Source organism: Pipistrellus kuhlii, unplaced genomic scaffold (assembly GCF_014108245.1).
Source record: "Pipistrellus kuhlii isolate mPipKuh1 unplaced genomic scaffold, mPipKuh1.p scaffold_m20_p_26, whole genome shotgun sequence".
Taxonomy (NCBI): domain Eukaryota; kingdom Metazoa; phylum Chordata; class Mammalia; order Chiroptera; family Vespertilionidae; genus Pipistrellus; species Pipistrellus kuhlii.
The window spans coordinates 157,621-184,068 of NW_023425525.1; the positions used below are offsets into that span (position 1 = coordinate 157,621).

At 67.2% G+C, this 26,448-nt stretch overlaps 1 protein-coding gene across 3 annotated transcripts in view; it reads right to left on the minus strand.

Moving 5' to 3' along the window:
- The window catches only part of TNS3 (tensin 3), a 92,838-nt gene extending 72,777 nt beyond the window's left edge, over window positions 1-20,061 (minus strand). Inside the window, exon 1 of one of the 3 annotated variants that reach the window (XM_045587169.1) lies at window positions 20,037-20,061. The gene's annotated coding sequence lies outside the window, so the exon portion shown is untranslated. Of the gene's footprint in view, window positions 1-26; window positions 52-15,915; window positions 15,974-20,036 lie in introns of those variants that run through there. The other 2 variants (XM_045587168.1, XM_045587167.1) reach the window with 2 other exon arrangements.
- Between the last annotated feature and the right edge of the window lie 6,387 nt (window positions 20,062-26,448).

Genomic DNA, 26,448 nt, shown 5'->3' on the forward strand with positions numbered 1-26,448 from the left:
CCCCCGCCGCCCCCGCACCCACTCACTCGGCGCCGGTGCCTGCGCTCCGGGGTCCGGCACATGCATCCTCCAGGCGGCCCCCGGGTCAGGGCGCGCAGCCGCATGGCCTCCCGGCACCCGCAGGAGCCGGCCTGGCCAGCGAGGACCCTCCGGGTGCTGAGCGGGAGTGCAGCGGCCTCTGGGAGTCCCAGGAAAAGTTCCACACGGGAGGCCTCCACCTCCACCTCCACCTCCACCTCCACCTCCGCTTCCACCTCCCCCCACAGTCAGAAGTCGGCGGCGGTGGGAACAAAAGCCAGCGAGCAGGGAGCGCGCGGTCCCTGGCGAGCCTCCATCTGACACGAATTAGCCCTCCCTCCCTCCCCCGCCCGACCCGCCGCTCGGCCTAAGGCAGGCTGCTCAGCCAAACCCAGGGCCCCGGTGCGCTGCCTGCCACAGGCAGGGGTGCTGCGGGGAGCCCCCCCCCCCGCCCCCCCGCGGATTCCCGGGCTCCGGAGAGGGTGCAGCCTGCTCCGGAGAGGGTGCACCCTGAGCCGGTTCAGACCTCCCCAAGCACGCAATCCAGGCCTTAACACCAACCCTCCGGTCTCCGACTGGGGTTTACATCTGGAGGCCACCCAGTCACCCAGTAAGCAAGGGGTTAAGTACTCCCCACGCTGGGGGGTGCCGCCCCAGCCCCTCCCGACCTCCCCACCCCCAGTGCCGCCAAAAAGTCACATTCCACTTTCAGTCCCCTTTTTCCTCCGGGTCTGCAATTTTATTTTGTATTATTTTATGTTATTGATTTCAAAGAGGAAGGGGGGGAGAGAGAGAAAGACCAATGAGAGAGCATCATGGATCGCTGCCTCCTGCATGCCCCCTACTGAGGACTGAGCCGGCAACCTGGGTGTGTGCCCTGACCGGCAATCCAATCAGGAACCCTTCAGCCCGCAGGCCGAGGCTGCCCACCGAGCACACTGACCAGGGCTGGGTCTGCGATTTCAGAAGGAAGTGTACAGCCTGGCCTTTGGGAGGTGACGGGGACCAGCACGGTGGGGGCGGGGGTCACATGACCAGGACCCAGGCGCCTGGAAAGTCCCTTTGGTGGAAGGGCAGCCCCGGGGGAGGGGGCATGGCCCACAGAGAGCCTGGCAGAGCCCAGGACTGAGCGGTCGGGCACCATGTGACGGTGCCACCACCTGCAGGGGCGCTGGGCTCTCACCAGGGAGCACTGCCCCCGGTTGATGGGAGGAAGGGAAGGCTGCCCGGACGGTGGGCACATTGGCTGCCCCCCCCCCCCCCCCCCGCCGTGGGGCGCAGTGGCCCTCGGACCCCGCCTGCCTCGGTGCCTGTGGGGCGTCCACGGTGCAGGCCTGTGTGGGTCTCCCCTCCCCCTCCAACTCAGATTGTCGGCTCTGCTTGCAACTCCTGATGCCTGGCCCGGAGTGCAGTCTGGGTGGCCAGGCGGCCTTTATGGCTAACACATGTGCGCATTCCAGCCCGGCTCCGGCATTAACCTCTCCGGCTCTGGCTGAGCACCGCCGTCCGTTCCTGCCGGGGACGGGTGTGGGGGGCAGAAGCCGCAGACGACCGGGGCACCCTGCGGCTGGCCCTCGCCGGAGGCACGCTCCGGCTCCCTCCGCGCAGAGGCCTCGCTCAGCCCCGCGAGCACTGCCGCCTTGCTCCCAGAGCCACGCGGCGCTGGCCGGCAGACACGGCCGCACCCCTGGGGCTGCAGGGCCCCAGGACGCCGGAGCGGCCTCTGTCCCGCTCCCCAGCACCTGGCGCAGACGGGCGCAGGTGGGACGCGCGGAGCCAGCAGGGCGCTGTTCGGTCTGGGACGCCAGGTGCAAACGCCCTCCCAGGAGTCGGCGAGACCCAGCGGACGCCGGCCCTACTGCCAGCAGGAACCCGCAGGGCCCGGCTGGTGAGCCCTGATGCCCGGGGCCAGACCGGGCGACGCCTCCGCCCTCTCCCGCGTCTTTAAGAGGCACAGCATTCAGACCCCCCCCCCCCGAATTATTAATAAGTCCCGTCTGTGATTCACCTCCCACGGCAGGTGAGTGTTAGTGGTCAGGACGCAGTCTCAGGCCAGGCCCAGCCACTCAGTCTGCAAAGTGAGCTTCCCCAAACTCCAATCAGGGAACCCTGCCAGACCCCTGCCCCCCCCACACACACCGCCCCTCCCTCCAGCCCTGCTTACACTGTGGCTCTGCCGCTCTGAGCCCTGCACACACACACACACACACACACACACTCCACCACACACACACCCCACCACACACACACACACAGCCCGCCCCTCCCTCCAGCCCTGCTTACACCGACGGCTCTGCCGCTCTGAGCCCTGCACACACACACACACACACACACACCCCACCACACACACACACACAGCCCGCCCCTCCCTCCAGCCCTGCTTACACCGACGGCTCTGCCGCTCTGAGCCCTGCACACACACACACACACACACACACCCCACCACACACACACACACAGCCCGCCCCTCCCTCCAGCCCTGCTTACACCGTGGCTCTGCCGCTCTGAGCCCTGCACACACACACACACACACACCCCACCACACACACACACAGCCCGTCCCTCCCTCCAGCCCTGCTTACACCGACGGCTCTGCCGCTCTGGGCCCTGCACACACACACACACACACACACACACCACCACACACACACACACACACAGCCCGCCCCTCCCTCCAGCCCTGCTTACACCGACGGCTCTGCCGCTCTGAGCCCTGCACACACACACACACACACACACACCACCACACACACACACACAGCCCGCCCCTCCCTCCAGCCCTGCTTACACCGACGGCTCTGCCGCTCTGGGCCCTGCACACACACACACACACACACACACCACCACACACACACACACACACAGCCCGCCCCTCCCTCCAGCCCTGCTTACACCGACGGCTCTGCCGCTCTGGGCCCTGCACACCCCTCTGCGCACTGCAGGTCGGCCCGGCCCAGGTCTCCGTCCAGCCGGCGACCAGAATCTCTGGGCCTTGGCTACCGAGTCCCAGGCAACTCCCAGCCACCCCCTCCCCCCCACCCCGGGTCACGCGGTGTCTTTTAAGGAACAAGGTGGCGCCCCGACACCCTCGCCTCCGGTCTGGCCCGTGCCCAGCGCCCTCGTGCTGGCGCTCACTCCGGCTCGCCCCTTCACTTCCTTCCCGCTGCCTCCACTGCAGAGGACGCCTCTGGGCAGCCAGCTCCCTCAGAGCGTCCGACCTCCCGCTCCCTCGCAGCAGGCCCTCACTCCGGCCGCAGGAGCAGGGAGGACGCAGTTACAGGGCGCCCGTCCTGAGCAGGGTCTGCCAGTCCCCTCTTCCCTGCTCTATCCCCGCCCCCGCCCCCGCCCCTGCTCGGCCTCCGGGCCCTCCAGCTCCTCAGTCGGAGGAAGAGGGCGGGGGGACATGGGCGGCCTCCGGGCCCTCCAGCTCCTCAGTCGGAGGAAGAGGGCTGGGGGACATGGGCGGCCTCCGGGCCCTCCAGCTCCTCAGTCGGAGGAAGAGGGCAGGGGGACATGGGCGGCCTCCGGGCCCTCCAGCTCCTCAGTCGGAGGAAGAGGGCGGGGGGACATGGGCGGCCTCCGGGCCCTCCAGCTCCTCAGTCGGAGGAAGAGGGCGGGGGGACATGGGCGGCCTCCAGGCGGGCAGCCCAGGAGGGATAGGCAGGAGGGGCGTGGGGCTCCTGCCTCGTGGACACGGAGGCCCCACCTCAGAGAGAAGCAAACCCCATCGCTGCCACCGATCCCCGCCACCCGTCCCGTCCCTGCCTCTGCCCCTCGCAGCCCGAGCCCGGTTCCCCGAAAAGGGGCTGATGCTCTCGCCCCCGGGAAGCCGTGGCCGGGGTGGGGGTGGGACGGGCAGACACCATCAGGTGGTGACGGGAGCCACCTCGGGCCCCGCAGGCTCTCCCTCCCTCACACTCACACTCAGGGTCCCGGAGCTGTCCCCAGCGCTCCCCGCCATCCCCGTCCACTCGTCCGCAGCTCCCACAGAGCCTGGCCCGCGGCCTGGGCCGAGGGACGGCCGGAGCCCACGCCCGCCGGCACCTCTGCACATGGCCGGCCACCGCGGCCGAGGGACGGCCGGAGCCCACGCCCGCCGGCACCTCTGCACATGGCCGGCCACCGCGGCCGAGGGCCGGCCGGAGCCCACGCCCGCCGGCACCTCTGCACATGGCCGGCCACCGCGGCCGAGGGACGGCCGGAGCCCACGCCCGCCGGCACCTCTGCACATGGCCGGCCACCGCGGCCGAGGGACGGCCGGAGCCCACGCCCGCCGGCACCTCTGCACATGGCCGGCCACCGCGGCCAGCGCTCTCCGCCTGAGGCCCGGGCGCTGCTGTCGGGCAGCCGCGGAGGGACGCACCTGGGCAGACCCACGCGGGCTGCACTGCCCAGGGGCCGGACTCCGCTTCCTCTCACGTGTCTGCCGCGTGTCCACGGGACACACGTTATGTCAGGAACGAGGACCATAAGCCAACACAGACAGACAGACAGACAGACAGACAGTCACAGCGGCCCCACCTGCACCACGCCTGGGCAGCTCCGGCTTCCTATCTGCGCCCTTTGCTTTCTGATTAGCTCCTATCTGTGATTCACACCCCGCACCCCCGCCGGGACCCGGCTCCCCGCGGACGGGGACAGGCCCGGCTGGAGGGAGGCCCGGTCACCCGCACGGCCGGGCTGCCTGCGAGGCTGCAGCCACCTCAGCAGCCGCTGAGCCGGGCGGAGTGAGCAGCCGCCCCAGCCAGCACATCTGACAAACCCGACTCCGTGCTTTCTCCTTCTCTCCCCCGGGGCTGTTTTGGCTGCAAGACAGACTGAACAGAACAGCGGGTCTGACACACAAAAGGACTATTAACGAAGCGTCCACGTTAAGCTCGAGCCAGAAGCCGGCTGGAGTTCAGCACCCAGGGAGCCGGCGGCACAAAACACAGCCGACAGCCAAACCCTGCGCCGCCTCCATCGCAGGAGTTGGGGACACATGTATACATGCGCACATGTGTGTACCTTGTAGACACGTGTGGGTACACGTGGATGCACGTATACACAGCACATGTGTGTGTGCACAGGCGTGTGCACACATGCTCACCATAAGGGGAGGCAGCAGGGGCCTGTGAAGGGTGTGCTTGGACTCCCCGAACCCCAGGTCCCTCTTACACGGAACAAACCCCAGTGGCGGTGCTTCTCTGATCACAGGTTTTGTGGGTGTTTCCACACACAGTGACAACCTCAGAAGGCCCCGGAATGTTCTCATTGCAGCTCAATTCCGTAAGCACTGACTGCCACACAGGGCACTCCGGGCACTCGGGAACATCCGGGTGTTTCTATCCTCACTGGCGCCCAGTGAGGGAGGCGAGGACTCTGCACAGTGACGGCCAAGCCTCCAGCCAGGAGCGATCCACCCAAGACGCTGCGGTGTGCGCGCTCAGAGCCGGGCCACAGGCGTGTCTGCGGGATTTCCCAGAGAAAGCCTAACCCTGGGAGGTGCCCGAGTTCAGAAGGCTGGGTGAAGGAGGGCGTGACCGGTCCGCTGGGCACCCCCTGCCGGCCTGGACCCTCCCACCCACACGACCGCCTGTCCCACCCTCTCCTGTCCCCCCCCCCCCCCCCGAGGCACATGCTCCCTGCAGGCCCTGGGGCTCCCGCATGAGGGGACGGCAGGCCCAGCACGCCCCGGGCTGGCAGCAAAGCAGCGGCCACTCCGGGTAACCCCCAGGTAACCCCCCAGGTAACCCCATAGGGAGCCCGCCGGATACTTCCTCGCAGATGCTCTCTCTCCTTCCCCTGCTGCTCCCCTTCTTTCAAAACGACATGACCCCCCGCAGAGGGCCCCACCCCACCCCCCAGGCACCCGGCCCTGCAGTGCCTCCAGCTTGGCCCCTGAGGGCAGAGAGGCCTCCAGGGTTTCCTTCCAGGAAGTGGGGTGCACGCCCACCCGCCTTCAGCAGCTTGTGAAGTCAGACTCTTTCCTCGCTGAAAGCGGGGACCCAGTCGCCCCCACCCCCAGCAGGCGCCGTGCGCACGGAGGAAGGACAGGGGCGGGGTGGGGTGGCCTCATGCCCGTCCGCCTCTGCCCGCCCACTGCCATCGTGTGGGGTCTCTGTGCACCCGGAGGGGAAGCGAGCCCCCCACAGGTTTGTGTCCAAGACCGGGGCAGCAGGGGGCTCTGCACCCCTCAGGGGCCCAGCCCAGGGAACAGATGCCCCCCCCCCCCGGAGCCCAGACACCCCAGGGGAGCCGCAGGAAGGCGCAGGGGCCAGCGTCCATTCACACAGACAACCGAGGTGCATCCAGGTGAACACGCAGACGCGGGCCCCACACTCCTGCTCACGCTGGCGGTCACGGCGGACGGTCACCGGGACAGAGGCCGTCAGGATGAGGCATAATGAGCGCAGTGACCTCTCGGTGCAGGTCCCAGGGCCACACATGGAGAACGGGGGCTGGAGGTGGGGCCAGAGGACGGTCCCGCCAGCCAGGGCCAGGGCCTTCCTGCTCTTCTTACCTCAGGCCCCGGTCAAGGTCAAGGGCATGACCCCTGACCCCCTGACATCAATCCCAGGGCCCTGAAGGCTGCTATCTGCTGCCAGCACCAGGCGAGGCCGTCAGCCGGGCTCCTCAGCCTGCGGTTCCGGGCCTGCTGGGAAGGACGGCGAGGAGCCAGGGACATCAGGGACATGAGTGCCTGGCGGGGTCAGGGAGGAGCCGAGTTTGACTCCCCGGGGGTGCAGGTGTCTGAGGGGCGAGAGCACACCGGCCCCATCGCTCGGCGGGAGGGAGACAAGGATGGCAAAGCCAGACAATGGCCCAGTCTGGGTGCTGGCGTCAGGGCCTCTCCTTCGCTTGGCGGCGTCTGAGAGCTGGCCCCGGGGGAAGGCATTCGGGACGGAACAAGCCGGCCCTGGCAGCGTGGTGAGCACAGCGGCCCGCACCCACAAGGGTCTTGGGTTTGATTCCCGATCAAGGACACAAGGGCTCGTACCTGAGCTGCAGGTCACTCCCCAGCCTGTCGGTGTCTCTCTCACCTCGATGTTTCTTTCTCCCCCTGCCCCTCTACAAAAATCAACTGGAGAACAATCCCTGGGTGAGGGTTAACAAAAAAAATTAAAAATTTAAAAATGCTATATAATAAAAGCCTCATATGCTAAGTGTCCGGCCGTTCATTCGACCCACCGCTAGGACAGATTAGCTTGCTGCTGGTGTCCGGGTGATGGGGCCTGGGCGAGATGGCGGGACCTGCCCTGGGCAAATCCGTGCACGGGGCTGGTCTCAGTCCCCCGGAGGCCAGGCCGAGGGGCAGTAATGATAAAAGAAGGAAACAAGCCCAACACAGGGACCCTCAGCTCTGCGCACGCCTCTCAGAGGGCCCGGCCGGCCTGGCTCAGGGGCTGAGCGTCGACCTGTGAACCAGGAGGTCAGGGTTCGATTACTAGTCAGGTGGTCAGGGCACAGGCCCAGGTTGTGGGCTCCATCCCCAGTGGGGGGCGTGCAGGAGGCAGCCGATCCATGATTCTCTCTCATCATGGATGCTTCTCTCTCTCCCTCTCCCTCTCTCTCTGGAATCAATAAAAATACATATTTTTTTAAAAAAAGAGGGCACAGCTGCAGCTCACAGGGCACCAGCCTGTGCATGGGCAGTGCCGTGCCCCCACCGAGCAGCTGGGGACACTGGGGCTTGCTCCCATCCAGGGAGCCCCCTCCCTCTGAGCCTGAGGCTGCCACTGGAATGCAGTGCGCAGCGAACAAAGGGAGAGACAAAGGGAGCGCTGGGGGATTTCAATAATCAATGCGGCCCGCCCACCGCCTCCCGGGTCCCAGCTACAGCCCAGGTGCACGAACGGATGCCCAGGGCCCAGCACAGGTGCCAGGGAGGCCGAGGCAGGCGACACCTGTCCCCCAGGCCCCGGCCGGACTCCCCACATTCACTACACGGGCCAGCAGGGGGGGACACGGGCCAGCAGGGGGGGGCAGGGGCCAGCAGGGGGGACACAGGCCAGCTGGGGGGACACGGGCCAGCAGGGGGGCACAGGGGCCAGCAGGGGGGACACGGGCCGGCAGGGGGGGACAGGGGCCAGCAGGGGGGGGACACGGGCCAGCAGGGGGGACACGGGCCAGCAGGGGGGGGACAGGGGCCAGCAGGGGGGGACAGGGGCCAGCAGGGGGGACACGGGCCAGCAGGGGGGGACACGGGCCAGCAGGGGGGGACAGGGGCCAGCAGGGGGACAGGGGCCAGCAGGGGGGGACACGGGCCAGCAGGGGGGGACAGGGGCCAGCAGGGGGGGACACGGGCCAGCAGGGGGGGACAGGGGCCAGCAGGGGGGGACACGGGCCAGCAGGGGGGGACAGGGGCCAGCAGGGGGACAGGGGCCAGCAGGGGGGGACACGGGCCAGCAGGGGGGGACAGGGGCCAGCAGGGGGGGACAGGGGCCAGCAGGGGGGGGGCACGGGCCAGCGGGGGGGGACACGGGCCAGCAGGGGGGGACAGGGGCCAGTAGGGGGGGACAGGGGCCAACAGGGGGGGACACGGGCCAGCAGGGGGGGACAGGGGCCAGCAGGGGGGGACAGGGGCCAGCAGGGGGGGACACGGGCCAGCAGGGGGGGACAGGGGCCAGCAGGGGGACAGGGGCCAGCAGGGGGGGACACGGGCCAGCAGGGGGGGACAGGGGCCAGCAGGGGGGGACACGGGCCAGCAGGGGTGACAGGGGCCAGCAGGGGGGACACGGGCCAGCAGGGGGGGACAGGGGCCAGCAGGGGGGGACAGGGGCCAGCAGGGGGACAGGGGCCAGCAGGGGGGGACACGGGCCAGCAGGGGGGGACAGGGGCCAGCAGGGGGGACACGGGCCAGCAGGGGGGACAGGGGCCAGCAGGGGGGGACAGGGGCCAGCAGGGGGGGACAGGGGCCAGCAGGAGGGGACACGGGCCAGCAGGGGGGGACAGGGGCCAGCAGGGGGGGAAAGGGGCCATCAGGGGGGGACACGGGCCAGCAGGGGGGGACAGGGGCCAGCAGGGGGGGAAAGGGGCCAGCAGGGGGGGACAGGGGCCAGCAGGGGGGGGACACGGGCCAGCAGGGGGGCACAGGGGCCAGCAGGGGGGGAAAGGGGCCAGCAGGGGGGGACACGGGCCAGCAGGGGGGGGACACGGGCCAGCAGGGGGGCACAGGGGCCAGCAGGGGGGACACAGGCCAGTAGGGGGGGACAGGGGCCAGCAGGGGGGACAGGGGCCAGCAGGGGGGGACAGGGGCCAGCAGGGGGGACACAGGCGTGGAGGTGCCTCGGGAAGCGAACGAGGCAGTCAGCCCCACAAGCTCACAGCACCCCGAGGAGGGGGGGGGGGCACCTCGCTCTCTTCCTCCAGAAGGTTCCCATGAGAAGATGGGGGAGTCTCCGAGTGAGGTCCCCCTCATCCAAGGTCATGAGAGGTCACGCCTGTCCAAGGTCTCCCAGCTCCTCCCCAGCTCTTATCACATAAGAAGGCCAGAGCCTCGGGCCTCCCTGTCCCTGGAAGAGCTGAGAGCTCGGTGAGGACCAGAGGAACACAGCACCCCCCCCCCCTTCCCCAGACAACACAGGACAGGCCCCGGGGGGCCGGGAAGGCAGCGCGGGGCAGGGTGCTGGGCTATGGGGACGCGGAGGGAACGTGTAGGGGCCACCGGGCTCACACACGCACAGCCAGCACTGGGCTGGGAGCGGCAGGCGCCGTGAGAGGCTCCGCTCTCCCTGCAGTGTGGGGACCGTTCTGATTTAAACGGGGTGCTCGCCCAAACCTCACCACGCCATAGCAGCGGGCACGGCGGGGGCGGGCAGCCGGCTGCTGTGGAGCGGGGCGCACTGCTGCCGCTGTTGGAAAACGGGCCTCAGGTGCTACGAGGTTTCCCCAGCGGCCCCAGCACAGGGCCCTCCTCAGCGCGGGGTCCTGGACTCTCTCGGGGAGGGGACCCCGAGTCCTCCGCGGGCTGTGCTCGGGGACACAGAGCCCCCCGATTCCCCTCAGCTCCTGCAGCCCCCGAGGAAGCCGGCCCGGAGCCTCCTGGCCGGGACCCTGTGACGAGGGCGGGTGGGAGGTGCCCGCCACCCTCCGCACCTGGCACCTCTGCCAACGCCCAGGGAGTCGGCGCCGGGGCCCAGTGGCTCCGGGCGGGGCGGGCAGGGCCGAGGGCCAGCCTTCCGCCGGAGACGGAACACCTTCTCTGGGTAAAAATTAACCAGCGGCCACCAGATGGCCCGGGCTGGGCCTGCCGCTCGGACCTCCCTGCTCGCAGGCTCGGCCTCCCCATCACCACGGTGTCACCATCACCACGTCCCAGGCCGAGCCTGGGCAGCCGGTCTGCTCCCCGAGAAACGGAGCCGCAGGGACAGCGAGTAACTGCTCCCCGATCGCCGGGCTGGAGCGGCTCCCAGACGGGACCTTCACCCCAATCAAAGCCGTCTCCGGAGAGAGAACGGCCTTTTAGCGAAAATAAAACCAAGCAAAGGCCGTTTAAACAAAAGCCGTTCTCCCTGCTTGCTCGTCGCATCCATCACGAGTTCACACAACCTGTCAGGCTGGGCAGACGCCAGCCCGCTTCCCTTCCCGCGGGCCGGCTGCTGCCGCAGCTCCCTGCCCGGCACAGACACGCGTGGGCACGGCGGGACCCCATGACCGTGCTGGGCCACACAGGTGAAGGGGCTTCAGAGTCTGTGCTCACCCAAGGGTCAGCCCACAGCTGCAAAGTCAAAGCTCGGGAGCCGCCCAGCCCCTCAGCGCCTGCGTGACACCAGATGTGCCCACCACGCGGTGGGGAGCACGTGGCGGGGGGGGGGGGCGGGAGCACGTGGGGGGGGGCGGGAGCACACGGCTGGGAGGAGCACGCGGCCGGGGGAGCACGCGGCGGGGAGTACGCAGCGGGGGGAGCACGCAGCGGGGGGAGGGGGGAGCACGCGGCCGAGGGGGGGGGGGAGCACGCGGCGGGGAGTACGCAGCGGGGGGAGGGGGAGCAGGCGGCCGGGGGAGCACGCAGCGGGGGGAGCACGCAGCGGGGGGAGGGGGGAGCACGCAGCGGGGGGAGCACGCAGCGGGGGGAGGGGGAGCACGCGGCCGGGGAGGAGCACGTGGCGGGGGGGGGGGGGGGCGGGAGCACGCGGCGGGGAGCACGCGGCGGGGGGAGCACGCGGCGGGGAGCATGTGGTGGCGGGGGGAGGAGGAGCAGGCGGCCGGGGGAGCACGCGGCGGGGAGCACGCGGCGGGGGGAGCACGCGGCGGGGAGCATGTGGTGGCGGGGGGAGGGGGAGCAGGCGGCCGGGGGAGCACGCGGCGGGGGGAGCACGCGGCGGGGGGAGGGGGAGCACGCGGCCGGGGGAGGCCATCGCACCTGCGGCAGCTCGGGCGGGCCCTGGGACGTGATGCGGAGGAAACAGGCGGTCACAGGCAGACGCTGTGGAGTCCGCTCTCAGGAGGCCCAACAGTAGCCAATTCATCGGGACAGAAAGGAGCCGGTGGTGCCAGGGGCAGGGGCGGGGGGCGCTGGGGAGTGAGTGGGTAATGGGGACAGGCTCTGCTTTGCAGGAGGATGAACTGTGGATGGACGTGGTAACGGCCACACAACATGGGAGTGCTTAGTGCCACTGAGCTGTGCACTTAAAAACGATTAGGCCTGGCCGGTGCGGCTCAGTGGCTGATCATCAGTGCTGATCGCACCGGGTCACGGCTCCATCCCATGTGGGCGTGCAGGAGGCAGCTGGTCAATGACTCTCTCATCACTGATGTTTCTAACTCTCTCCCCCTCTCCCTTCCTCTCTGAAGTCAATAAAAAGTATTTTAAAAATAAAATAAAAATGATGAAAGTAGTAAACTTTGTTACATGTATTTCATCACAATCAAAGAAGCGTGTGTTCTTTGACCTTGAACGGCCTTCAGTCCCTCCAAGGACGTGGCTAGTCGGGCCCTTGCCCCTGGATGACCCTAAGGGTGACTGCGGGCCCCATGGTCACCGAGCCCGGCCGTCCACGGACAGCCCCCCCCCACCGTGCTGTCCTCCACACGCGTGAGCGCAGCTGTCACGGGGGGAAATGCTGTCCCAGCCACGTCGATGCCAAAAGGCACCAGACAGTGCGTGTGATCTCAGCTTGTAATCCGGATGCACAGAGCGTGCCCAGTGCAAGCGAGGGACACGCCGAGGGCAGCACCTCCTTCCTGCGTCCTTTCTCCTCTGCTCCGCCTCGCACGTGTGGGTGACTAATCCCTTTGTAGGCTGAGTCAGAGGACGACTTAGGAGCAAGACACGCCCACGACCTGAGACTCTCCCGCCCTGAGCCACACGGAGCCAGCCTGGCCCGCCAGCCTGCCAAGCACTGCCCAGGCCTCTCCCGCATCCCCACCTGCGACCTTCCGAGGAGTGACAGCCCCTCGCCCTGTCCCCGCCGTCTCACGGCCTCCCCTGGGATCACGCCGGGGCCTGATGCTCCAGCAGGGCCGGGCCTGGAGCCCAGGACCCCGGTGCGGGCCCAGAGGTCACTCACAACCACACGGGCGGGGAGCCCGTGGCGGTCCCGAGAGCCGCCGGCCCGGCTGCGGGAGGGGACGGGCGGCACCGTGACAAAGGGCGGCTCTCCCAGGTGGTGGTGGCCGGCGGCCCCTCCCAGCCTGGAGCCTGCGCCGCACCTTTGATCTGCGTCCAGGATCCCCGTGGGGGGGGGGCGCTCGGGAGGTGATGGATTCCAGAGCAGCGCCAGGACCATCAATGGGGCCCTTTTGTTCGGCTCCGGGGGAATGTGTGCAGAACCGCCGGGCCCGGCACGGCCCGGCCTGCCCGGGCGCAGCGGCCAGATGTGGGCCGCTCCCGTCTGGCTGCGGCCAGAGGGCACTCCTCTGGCCTCCGAACCTCAGACCCGCGGGCGCTCTGGCACAGCGAGGGGCCCCGTGCAGGCGCAGCGGCCGGAGGGACCGCACTGCGGGCCCCGGAAGCAGGAGAGGGTGCCGGGGTCTAACACGCGCGAAAGCAAAGCTGGGCAGGGGCTGCGTGGGGGCTCCTCTCTCCCAGGACAGAGGAAGAGGAAGGCAGCAGCCTCCACGAGCAAAATGGGCCCCGAACTAGAGCAGCGGAGGAGGGAAGGGGCCGTGCAGAGGTGCAAGACCCCCTGTACCCCCCTGCCACCCCCAGGGGGCAGCTGCCGCGAAACCCTGGCCACTGTGGCCCCAGGCTCCTCGGAACCCTTTCTGGGCGGGACCGGTTGGAGCCCCTGGAGACCCCTGGTCTTAGGAACAAGTCCCAGCACCACACCCCACACACACTCGCAGGCTCGGGTCCCTAGGGATTTAGTGGGTCCTCACCTTCTGTGGATGACGGCCAGGCCCAGGCTCTGTCCCCAGACACATCTGGGTTCCAACCCGACCTGGACCACCAGCCCTGGGACAGGCGAGTTTTTTAAGCTCAGGGAGCCTCTGCCCGATTCCAAGAAAGGAGACAAAGCCATGCCTTGAAGTTACTGAGCTGGGAGCAGGAGATCCTGCTGCTTACCCAGGGGACACATTAGCAAAGGTCTATCTCCTGGAGGTGGTGGCTCTCAAGACTGCTCCACCAGAGGGCCTTTTCATGGCCACTGACAGGGACACCAGACACATACATGTTTTTATTATTTAGCCCATTGGGACAAAATACAGTAGTTCCGGATCACTGCCTTCTTTTTTAAAAGAATTACTATGACTCTTTTTAAGGGTCTAGGGGGCACCATGCTGGCGGTCAATCCCTCCCTATACTTATGGCTCCTAACAGTGGCCCAGGCGGTGGCCACCTGGGCGCCCTCCCTCCTGTCCAGTAGGGGTCTGGGACACCGGGTGGGGGACACTGGGCGGGGTGGTAGGGAGCACGGTGGTGGCGGGACATCCCTGCTCCCCCCTGAGCTCCCTGCCTCCTGGCCGCAGGGCAGGCAGAGCCAGAGGGCTGCCCAGCCCTCCTCCTCGGTCCCCTGCCTGTGAGAGGGGCCTCCACCCGTGCTGGGCCAGAATGCTCCCATCTCGGCCTCGCCTCTCCCCTCCTCCCTCTGGCCAGTCTGCCTCCCTCCCAGGCCATTTGTACCCCCAACACCAGCAAGGCCACAGCCCGGGCACAGACTCTGACCCAGTGACCTTCAGCGCCCAGGGTCACATTGCAAGTGGCTCCATTTAAACCATGAGGTGCCAAAGCTACTTAGTAGGAGTCAGTCCATTTGCAACCAGAAGCACCAACGGGGCCCAGCTGTTTCTTCGGCGGGGGATGTGTAAACAGAGAATCCGGTGCAGCCAGACCCAGGGCCCGCTGTGAGGGGAGGATCCACTCACCGGGCGGGGCAGGCCTTGGCACCCACGGTCCTGGCCGAGTCCCGGCTCACCACCCACGCCACGTGCTTTGCCTCAGTTTGCACACCTGCAGAATGGATCTTAACCCCGACTACCCCCCAGGGTTGTTATTCGGATGGAATGAAAGCAGGCAGGGCCAACACTCCCCCTCAGACTCGGGCTGTGTGTCTGAGCGGGGCTGGTTCTGTCTCAAAGGACGGTCATCACCTCCTTGTCTGGGGCCAGGACTGTCCACAGAGGCCCAGATCCCCCGCCAGCAGCCCTCCCCTCCAGCCCGCAGGCCCCACAGCACAGCCTTTAATACTTGTTGATTGATTTGCAAACATGAGCTCCCAGGGCCTCAGGGACAAGCACACCCAGTTCCATAGGCGCCCGGCCCGCACTTCAGGGATATCCAGACCAAACCTCCGACCCAACTGCACAGCAGCGGTTCCGAGGGCTGCGCACCAGGCATGCGCCTGCCTGCACACCGCCTTTCACTTAGGGCGAGTCCCGCAGGTCCTGCCTTCATGGGGCCACCAGAGATCAAAGCTGTGAGGGCTGGGCGCCCTCCCCCCCATACACACACACACCAACTCACACACACACACTCACTCACACACACACACACACTCACACACACACACCCACACACTCACTCACACACACACTCACACACACACACACACTCACACACACACACACACTCACACACACACTCACACACACACACACACACACACCCACACACTCACTCACACACACACACACACACACACACTCACTCACACACACACACACACACTCACACACACACACCCACACACTCACTCACACACACACTCACACACACACACACTCACACACACACACACACTCACACACACACACACACACACACACACACACCCACACACTCACTCACACACACACACACACACTCACACACACACACTCACACACACTCACACACACACACACTCACACACACACTCACACACTCACACACACACACACTCACACACACACTCACACACTCACTCACACACACACACACACACTCACACACAGTTGCTGCCGCCCACACGGCGCTTCCATGTTGCAGCGGGTTAGAGGGGGCCCCGGCCGTCCCAGACGGAGGGGTCTGTCCTCCCGCCCCCGACTCCCAAGTCCCTTCCAGCCAAGCCCGGCGGCGCGGCGCGGGCGCAGGAGACGTCCCTCCGCCGCTGTCAGGGCGGCACGGCCACAGGTGGGGCGCCCGGCCCGGCCCCGCCCGCAGTCCGCGTTCGGTCCCCGAGAGTGAAGTCCAGCAACAGCGCCCTCCGCCCGCGCCCCAGCCCAGCCCAGCCCCGTCCCCCACTCCGCCCGCCGCTCCGCCGCGGCCCCGGCCCCGGCCCCCATCCCGCCGAGGAAGTCCCTCCGGCGCCGGACCGTGTCTCCACAGCCCGTCCCGGGTCCCGGACCCCGGACCCCGCGCCCCGGACCCCGCGCCCCGGACCCCGGACCCCGCGCCCCGGACCCCGCGCCGATCCCTCCGCGCCCCGGACCCCGCACCCAGGTCCCTCCGCGGGCGCGGAGCAGCGCCCGAGCCAGACAAAGCGGCCCCGGTACCTGGAGCGGGTCCCGGCGATGGCGCAGCAGCCCGGCCGGCGGCGAGCAGAGCAGCGGGGCGGGCGGTGCTCCCGCTCCCGCTCCCGCCGCCGCAGGGCCCCCTCGAGGCCGCCAGGGGCAATCGCGCCCGCGCCGCTGGCCGGTCACCTGGCCGCGCGCCCTAACAATGCGGCCCAGCAGGGCGGGCCGGCCCCGAGCGCCCGGGGGCCTCCCCGCGGGGCCGGGCGGGCCGGGGCCCAGGGGGCCCAGGGGGCTCCCCGCTGAGTGCTCCCGGGCTGCACCCGGGGGCAGGCCCAGTGTGGTTCCTGCACAGCTTCTCCCCTTCCCCGCTCCGCGGGGACAGGCGCAGGCCGCACCCCCTGCCCACCTGCGGCCTCGGGCCGGGCTCCTGCAGCCGGAAAGCCCAGAGCGCTCGGGCCGGCCCCCGGGGAGCGGGGGGGGGGGGGGGGGGGCGCCTTTGGGGGTCATGTGACTTCTCCAAATGTGCGGGATCCAGAGAGGCCAGGGTGGGCGGGAGAGCAGGGCCCCGCAGAGGGATGCTCAGAGGAGTCGAGGCAGGTGGATGCCAGCACCCCAAGATCCAGGGCCCGCTCATCCCTGCCTCGGTTTCCCCACTGCAGCAGTCTGGGCTGGGCACAGGCTCTCAGACACTCCGGCAAAGGCGCGCCCTCCGCAGGGAGAGAAGGGCTCTCCCTCCGCACTCCCTGTGACGCAGGGAAACCCAAGGACACCCCAAGGTCACAGCAGGCGCCAGCTGGAAACACTGCCCTACCTCCAGGAGGCTGGGCGGGGTGTTTTATCAGGTACGGCCCCACCCAAGCCCACCGCCCTCGGGGAGGGCCTTGCGGTGCTGCCCCTTCAGGGGGCAGGGGAAGAAGGGAGCTATGGAGAGGGGCCGGGCTCCTCTCTGACCCTGCACCCCCAGAGACTGGAGGCCCGCTGCCTGCGGGTGCGGGTCGTTATTACCAGAGAGGCCAAAGCACACGGCCCCCTGACTGGGCTGGTCATCCACCCCCAGGTAAAAGCTTCCGCCTCCAGAGGGACACCCTGCCCGAGAGGCGAGGGGCCTCAGGGAGCGGAGGGTCCGGCCACCTGACCCTGAGCGGGGCTCAGGCTGGTGCTTGCTCTGAGCCCTCGCTACCGAGAGGGGCCAGGTTAGAATCCTAGGTAACTTGCCCGGCTGGCAGCGTGGCTCAGCTGGTTGGCACCATCCCATGCACCAAGAGGTCACCTGTTCCATTCCCAGTCAGGGCAGAGCACCAGGTTACAGGCTCGATCCCCAGTAGGAGGCAGGCAGGAGGCAGCCAATTAATGTCTCCCTCTCCCACTCCCTCTCCCTTCCTCTCTTTCTAAAATCAATAAAAACATACAATAAAAGGCTAATATGCAAATTAACCAAACGGCAGTGACTGGTCGCTATGACGCACACTGACCACCAGGGGGCAGATGCTCAATGCGGGAGCTGCCCCTGGTGCTCAGGGAACTCCCAGAGGCTGGGCTCACGGCTGGCGAGTGCAGTGCTGGTCGGGGAGCCTCTCCTGCCTCCGTGCAGCGCTAAGGATGTCCGCTCCCCGCGCGCTCCTGGGCTGTGAGAGGGCGCAGGCCAGGCTGAGGGGCCCCCTCCCCTGAGCGCATGCATTTTGTGCACCGGGCCTCTAGGCAAAAATGGTGATCTGAGGCAGCTTCCCGGAAGTCCCACAGCTGATCAGAGCAGAACCCCTCCCGAGCTGCCGGCTCTGCACAACCGGACGGCTTCCTCTCCGGTGAAACACCGCCCCTACACACCGGCTTCGGGCCGACACCGCCCCCCACCGGGCATCACAGAACCTGTCACAAGGTCAAGGTCGTCTTGGGTGGCATGACTAAGTGACCTTGAACTCCTTCAGGTACTGAGCAGACAGGTCTCAACCTCACAGCTGGAAAGCTGAGGCTCCCCCCCCACCCCCCCCTGCTCCTCGGCTCCCTCCCTCAGACAGCCGCCCCTGCGTCCCTGCCGGCTGGGACGCCTCTCCGGAACCACAGAGCCTCGCTGTGCACACCGGGCCTGGCCCCGCAGGAGAAGGCACGCCGGCCGGTGTCCCCGTGCTGACCCGCCGGCGGCCTCCGGGGCGCCCAAAGTGCGATGCCCACATCCTCCCGGTGGAAGGCTCCAGGCTAGGCCTCCCGCTTCACAGGCCGCAACTAGAGTTTCCAAGAATTTAAACAAAAGCAGGGCCTGTGGCAATTATCCGGAGAAGGGAGAGCACATTTTTCCCATTCTTACCCACCCCAAATGCCTCAATCTGAAAACAAAGGTCTCAGCCCGACAGAGGGGGGAAAGCGGCCAGTGCCAGACCCCTGCCCCTCCCCTGCGCAGAGGAGGGGCCGGAAGCGCCCCCCCTCCCCCTCCTCTCCCCCCTCCCCCAGCCCCTCCCGCCCTCTCAGCCAGGAGGTCTGGAAGCACTTTCTGGAAGCCTGTCATGCAGAACGCGGTCTCAGCGATGATCAGTGTCGCACAGATTTGTGTCCCTCGATCAGGAGGTACGGGGGCCATGCCTTGGGTCTTTTCTCCCGTTTCTCTGCCGCTGCACATTCCTTCCCAGAGAGCCGCAGAGGGAGCAGCAGGACGCGAGGGGAGATGCAGCTTCCGGCTCCCGGCACGGCCAGGAGTGTGGGCACTGCCTGCCTGGTCCCTTTGACACCGCCCCCCGCTGCCCCGACACGCCGGCCACTGCTCCCTGCCCTGCTCTCCCAGACACGGCCTCACCTTCCCGACCGGCCCCACCCACACCAGCCTCTGCAGACAGGGCCTCAGCCTGGGCGCAGTGACCGCCGGGCTCCCTCGGGTCTGGGGAGGCTCCCGAGGTGACGGTCACTCTGAGCGGCCGTGTGTCCCGAGGCCACGCGGTCAGTCCTGGATGGAGCCCCCAGGGGTGACCTCAGACCAGGCCCCTTCGACCCGGGGCCATCCCCGCAGGAGGCCGCTGCCTGTGTCTGGAACATCATCCCGGACGCCGAGTGCTCTCACATGGGCATCGGCTAAAGCAACAGGGTCGCCCGTGAGAATGTAGGGGCGGGGCGGGCGGAGGGGACAGTGTGTGTGTGAACACCATTCATGCTACCGTGTGACCGTGTGACTTTCTGACCTTTGCTCCGCCTGTACAACACCTGACTTACCCCGAGGATAAACAGGAGAAGCACAGTCACCCTGTCCACGCGTTTTATACCACCAGACCGAGGTGTGTCTACACAGTGTGTTATAATAACAGCAGCCGAACCACGGATCCACGGCCGTCTGACTGCCTTGTCCTGTGGGAGCCACCAATGGCAAACCGCCTGGATTGGTGGGGTCGGTGGCAGTCCGATCTGTGGGCTCCCGCTCTCACGGAGCACCTCCCCGGAGCCCGGAGAGCGGTGCATGGGGAGGGCAGGACTTCCGCACAGCGCCATGGCAGCCCCGGGCACCGGACACCCAGCACAGCCAGAACCCAGTGACTCCTGGGAGGCACTGGGGCTGGAGGGCTGTCCAGTCTTCCCGCTTCTACACTAGACAGCGCAGAGAAATGCCCATCAGCGCAGCAGCCGCTGACCAGGCTGTGGGTTTGCTGAGCTTTTGCACGTAAACAATGACAACTCGGGAGAACCTCTCAGCTGTTATGGGCAGCTTTCCGCGGAGGACCCACACCCTGCACACTTGGTGCTCGGACCCTGTCCCCTGCCCGGCAGGGCCTGTCCTCCCCGCCTCTCCTCAGACATCCTGGTCCTAGGGACCCCGGCTGGGGCGGTGGTGGTGGCGGTGGTGTGGCTGGGACTCCGTGCCGCTACCCTCCCGTCCCATCAGCCTGTGCTGCCCCCGGCCCAGTCCTCACCGCTCAGAGCTGCCCGCTCCGGGGAGGACCTGCCCTCCCCTGGCACCTTCCTGCCTTCCATGCTCCGTGCCCTTTGCACGATGCGCCCACTTCTAACCCTCGGACCACAGTTCTGGGCAATGGCACCATTTTCTGGGATGACGGGGTCTGGGGGGAGGAGGGGCGAGCCACAGCCACCTACCCACACAAGCCCAGGTCCCTACGGCACTGCCGGGCCCCTGAGGCCACTGGGAGCTCTGCGACCATGAACTGGGGCCTCCCGCAATCCGGTACCTGAGTGGGTTTTCTCCGCAAACACCCGCAGTGTCAGACTCCGCCGATAGCCACCAGGAGCGGTCAGGAAGGACGCTGTGAGCTGGGCATCCCCCCCGGCCTGCTGGGCGCCTGCCGGGCCTGCTGGGAGCCGCCAGACCAGGGCCCTGAAAGGTAAGACAGGAGCATCTATGACCTGCTCCCCCACCCCCTGCGCACACACAGACACCGTCCCAGGAATTACATATAAAACCGTGCTCCTTCGCACGGGAGGTTCCTCCTGGACACGCCTTCCTGCGGGGCAGGCGCCTGGCTTCTCAGAAGCCACAGGCTCCCTTTGGGGAGGCATTGCTGCTCCCGGAGGCCCCTCCGCCCCAACCTCTGGCTCCAGGACGCGTCCGGGCAGCAACCGGGAGGCAGTGCGAGGGCCTGCTGGTGGGCGGCCCGCGACCTCCGACCTCAGGCCTGTGCTCTGCGACGGCTCTGGTTCTGGTTCTGAATTTGAGAGCGCCCCTCTGCCTGACCAAGTGCTCTCCCTCTGGCCGTGTCCCTCTGCCCCCTCACTGGCCACGGGCACGTGTCTCTGACTGCAGCTCCCGAGCCCCCTGAGCCCCCTGCAGGTGGAACCCGCGCGGCCAGGGAGCTGCTGGGCGGCATGGCATTAACGGCCCTCTCTGTGCCTGCTTCTTCCTGCCGGCTCAGTGGCTCAGCACCAGGCCAGCCAATCCGCGCATGCCCCGTGCTGGCAGCCAGCGAATCCCAGGCCTGGGCGCGATGTTGGCCCTCGCCACTCTCCTGGGCCAGAACGTGACCCACACTCGGGGGAGCCCAAGAGCAGCAGAGGTCCTGGGACCGGGCCTCCCTCTGTTCTGGAAGGAAGCCCGGCTCCTCCCCATGAGAGAGCCTAGGCCTGGGAGCCCAATGGGACCTGCCTCTCGCACAGCGCGCTGGGGGAGGGGCGGCTGCAGAGGGTTCCCGGCCCAGCTCCGCATTCCAGCCGAATTCCAGCCGCCCAGGAATGTGCTGCCCGGGGCCTGCCTGTTTCTGTCCCTCTGAGCTCAGTCACCTGGGGCTTCCTCAGGAGCCCTTTCTGCTTCCCGGGGGTGGGGGAGGGGGAGCCTGTGTGTGGGGTGTGGGGGTGTGGGGGGAGAGCCTGTGTGTGTGTGTAGGGGGAGGGGGTGCGGAGGGAGAGCCTGTGTGTGGGGGGGGGTGGGGGGGGAGAGCCTGTGTGTGTGGGGGGCGTGGGGGGAGAGCCTGTGCGTGTGTGGGGGTGTGGGGGTGTGGGGGGAGAGCCTGTGTGTGTGGGGGGTGCAAGGGGAGAGCCTGTGTGTGTGGGGGGTGGGGGGAGAGCCTGTGTGTGGGGGGGGGTGCGGGGGGAGAGCCTGTGTGTGTGTGTAGGGGGAGGGGGTGCGGGGGGAGAGCCTGTGTGTGTATGTAGGGGGAGGGGGTGCGGGGGAGAGCCTGTGTGTGTGTGGGGGGGGTGCGGGGGGAGAGCCTGTGTGTGTGTGGGGGGGGTGCGGGGGGAGAGCCTGTGTGTGTGGGGGGGGTGCGGGGGGAGAGCCTGTGCGTGGGGGGGTGTGTGGGGGGAGAGCCTGTGTGTGTGTGGGGGGGTGGGGGGGTGGGGGGAGAGCCTGTGTGTGTGTAGGGGGAGGGGGTGCGGGGGGAGAGCCTGTGTGTGTGTGTATGGGGAGGGGGTGCGGGGGAGAGCCTGTGTGTGTGTGTGGGGGGGGTGCGGGGGGAGAGCCTGTGTGTGTGGGGGGGTGTGGGGGGAGAGCCTGTGTGTGTGTGTGTGGGGGGGGTGCGGGGGGAGAGCCTGTGCGTGGGGGGGGTGTGGGGGGAGAGCCTGTGTGTGTGTGTGGGGGGGGGGGGCAGGGAAGATTCTGAGTGAATTAGGAATCTGATGCCCGGCATCTGGGCCCAGCTCACTGCTCCCCGCAAAAGCAGCTGCCTGACCGGGAAGTGGGGGGCATGGGGAGTGGGGCTCACAGCTGCAAACTGTTGTGCAGTGTGAGAGCAACCTGGACACAAAAAGGAGGCTTGGAAGGAGTCGAACTCAACACCACTCCCCCCAAGGGCAGAAGTGCCCCCGTGTGTCCCTCACCCAGCCCCCCGGACCCACACCCTCTCACTCCTCCCTCACCCAGCCCCCCGGACCCACACCACTCACCCCTCCCTCACCCAGCCCCCCGGACCCACACCCTCTCACCCCTCCCTCACCCAGCCCCCCGGACCCACACCCTCTCACCCCTCCCTCACCCAGCCCCCGGACCCCACACCACTCACCCCTCCCTCACCCAGCCCCCCGGACCCACACCCTCTCACCCCTCCCTCACCCAGCCCCCCGGACCCACACCCTCTCACCCCTCCCTCACCCAGCCCCCGGACCCACACCCTCTCACCCCTCCCTCACCCAGCCCCCCGGACCCACACCCTCTCACCCCTCCCTCACCCAGCCCCCTGGACCCACACCCTCTCACCCCTCCCTCACCCAGCCCCCCGGACCCACACCCTCTCACCCCTCCCTCACCCAGCCCCCCGGACCCCACACCACTCACCCCTCCCTCACCCAGCCCCCCGGACCCACACCCTCTCACCCCTCCCTCACCCAGCCCCCGGACCCACACCCTCTCACCCCTCCCTCACCCAGCCCCCCGGACCCACACCCTCTCACCCCTCCCTCACCCAGCCCCCCGGACCCACACCCTCTCACCCCTCCCTCACCCAGCCCCCCGGACCCACACCCTCTCACCCCTCCCTCACCCAGCCCCCCGGACCCCACACCCACTCACCCCTCCCTCACTCAGCCCCCCGGACCCCACACCCACTCACCCCTCCCTCACCCAGCCCCCCGGACCCACACCCTCTCACCCCTCCCTCACCCAGCCCCCCGGACCCACACCCTCTCACCCCTCCCTCACTCAGCCCCCCGGACCCCACACCCACTCACCCCTCCCTCACCCAGCCCCCTGGACCCACACCCTCTCACCCCTCCCTCACTCAGCCCCCCGGACCCACACCCATTCATTCCTCCCTCACCCAGCCCCCCGGACCCCACACCCACTCCTCCCTCACTCAGCCCCCCGGACCCCACACCTACTCACCCCTCCCTCACTCAGCCCCAGAGGGACCAGTGGCCAGATTGCTCAGTGGCTGCCAAACAGCACCCAGGAAACCCCAGTCCTCAGGGGGTACCCTGAAAAAACCCAAACCCCAGTGTGGAACCCTGAGAAACCACAGCTCCCCATGGTTTCACCCCAAAAGCCCCAGGCCCACAGGATCCATAGAAACGGCCGGGATCCCACCTGTCATACTTCGAGAAACGGCGGGATCCCCAGGGCTGCACCTCAAGAACTACCAGGACCTCCAGGATTTCTGAGCATGTGCAAGTGAGTGTGCAGGACACATGTCCGATGTGTGTTTGCATACATATGCACGTGCACACACACGTCTGCAATTAGAAACAAAGTCATGTGCCTGTAGACGCAGGCAGAGTGGTCATGGGACCCGCGGTTCCGGGGGGACCCGGGCACTGTCCCCTCTGGCCAGGGGGGGACTGCCAGTCTCCGGCCCAGCTGGAGTGATCCCTCCTCCCTCCCACAGTGGCGGGGGAGGAGCTAGTGGCCGAGGCCTCCAGCTGGCTCCCTTTGTGAGCGCCCGGGGCAGACTTAGAAAACGCTTTCAAACTCTTTCATGTTCAAAAGTCTCAGCAGGGAAGCCATGGAGCCTGTGTGCATGTGCCTGGGGGTAGGACAGCGGCCCTCCGGACCCCACACCCACTCACCCCTCCCTCCCCCTCCCTCCCCCTCCCGCTCAGCCAGCCGGCCACGCACCTCGCTGCCCTGGCCCCTCTCCCCATCGCAACCGCATTCCTCCCAGGTCTCTACTGCGACTCAGGAAGGACCTTGGCAACAGCCAGATTTCAGGTCCGAGCCCAAGGCCAGGCGCCAAGGCTGGTCTGTTTAATTTCCACGTCTCCCCCTCAGCCACTCCCCCTCCCCGTTTATATGAGAAACGCACTCCCAACGAGAGAACCTGAGGGAGCGCCACACGTGCCGAGCTCGCCCCTGCCTCCTCCTCGCCCCCGCCCCCTCCCCGCCGGCCGCTCCGTCTTCCTGGCGGTTCTCGGCCCGAGCTCTGATACAGTGGCCCAGCCGGTCTAGCCTCCCCCGTGCCCCCACAGGGCCTCGGCTGAGCCTGTGGCTGTCTGCCCGTCACCCGCAGGTGCCTCCTGGAGGTCTGTTTCTGTCCTTGCAACCGAAGGAGCCAGATGAGCACCGTCATGTGCCGCCCGGCAAGTTCAGAGGCAGAGGGGAGGGCGCCCAGCGCTCACACCAGCGAGTGCGGGCCGAGGTGCGGCCGTGTCCATCTTCCCTGTCCCCAGGGCGGGCCCCGGGCTGCGGGGCACACAGTCAGCGGGCGGGAGTTAAATGCCATTCCCAGGAGTCCAGCTCGAAGGAGCGCGGCCTGCTTGGGACCCGGAAGATAAGAAGTGAGGAGATTAAATTATTAAAACTCTCAGTCTGGGGGAGGGGCCAGGCCGTGGTGAGGAGATGACACACACCCCAAATCTTGCCGGAAGTGACCTCTGCCTTTCCATTCACACAGACCATTGAAATGATCTCTTCCTTTGTCTCACTCCCCAATGAACCGCTGACGAGTACGTTTCCTTTTGGTGGAAAGCAAACGAGAACCAACATGAAGGCCTAGGAGGACATTCAGGCTATTAATCATGTTTAACCCAAAACTACGCCCTTGCCCAGTGCGCACCCCCATCTCATCCGCCAGGGGGACACCAGGAATGACATGGCCACACTGCAGCCGCTCGCGGGAGCCAGGCCTCCAAAACAGACTGGAAATTACAGGACGCCCGAGGGACCCGAGCTGGCCGAGGTTCCCACGCCAGGCCTGCTCCCATGTTCCGGAGGATCAGGGTGCCCGGGCCCGGCCCCAGGGAAAACCCAGGCTGCGCGCCCTGTGGCCCTGCCCGGGATGCAGGTATGGGGCGCGGGTGCAGGGTGTGGGGTGCGGGATGTGGGGTGGCTGTGAGCTCTCAGCCTCGCCTGCCTCTCAGGCCTTGCGATTGGCAGTGGGATGGCAGAGCGAGGTGGCCCTGGGAGCGGCTCTTGTGGTCGGACAGTGGCTGTTTGTGGGGCAGCGGCGGGCACTGGGAGGCCACAGGGGCCTGGGAGCAGTTAGGCGGTGCGTCCACATCGTGTAATTCACTGGGCGTGGGAGCCCTTTGCTGGCTGTTCCGGGAAGCACCGTGGAGGGGAGAGCGGTGACGACACCGACTCTAATTTCATCGAACGCTAACTGGAAAGCCGGGGAAAAACACTTTCAAGAAAACGTGTAAGTAACTTTGGGGGGTTTCCCCAGTTTCATTAGACGTAACCGGCCAGGTGTGGTGTGGGGCACGGTGACCCCGCTCAGGGGCACCGTGAGTGTGACCATGGAAGCTCAGAGCTCCCAGCGTCCTGCTGGCAGAGAGAAAGAAAAGAAAAAATGCACATATTCTTTGAGCTTGTGGGAGAGCTCAGGACTTCCTCTAGGCCACGTTCTGTGACTGAGTGTGTCACCACGGCCGCCACGGTCACTGCCCACTGCGCCCCCGACTCACTCATCTCGGGGCCGGGGGTGCCTTCGGCCCCTGCCCCACGCTGCCTGCCCACCGTTCCTCTGGCGGCCACGGACCTGCTCCCGTGTCTGTGGGTGAGGTGCCGGGTGTGGGGCGTGCTTTCTAAGGTCTCATGTGTGGGATGCCACGCAGCGTGTCTTCTCCTTCTCCCTGAGTGGACCCACCCCATTGTACAGACACAAGCCCACACTGAGGGTGGACACCACGCTGTCCCCCGTCCTGGCCACAGTGCAGAGCGCCACGATTGGGTGCAGATGCAGGGGCGCGTGCATTTTTTGAGTCTGTCTTTTCTTTTCTCCCAATATACACCCAGAAGGGAATCAGGGGTCGGACGGTGGTTCTATTTTTAATTTTTGAGGACCCTCCCGCTGTTTGCACAGTGGCCTCAGCAGCAGCATTTGCATCCTGCTGACATTCACAGGGTGGGAGGTGGGGCCACCCATTCCCCCACGCCCTCACCCCCGCCTTGGGCCTCCTGAACCAGGGCTGAACCCTGACCCTGACCCTAACCCTGACCCTGACCCTGACCCTAACCCTGACCCTGACCCTGACCCTGATCCTGACCCTGATCCTGAACCTGACCCTGACCCTAACCCTGACCCTGATCCTGACCCTGATCCTGACTCTAATACTAACCCTGACCCTGACCCTAACCCTGACCCTGACTCTAACACTAACCCTGACCCTAACCCTGACCCTGACCCTGACCTTGATCCTAACCCTGACCCTGACCCTGACCCTAACCCGGGGCAGACGCTCACTCCCTGGCCCTTAGGGAGGGCCGGGACGCTGGCTGGA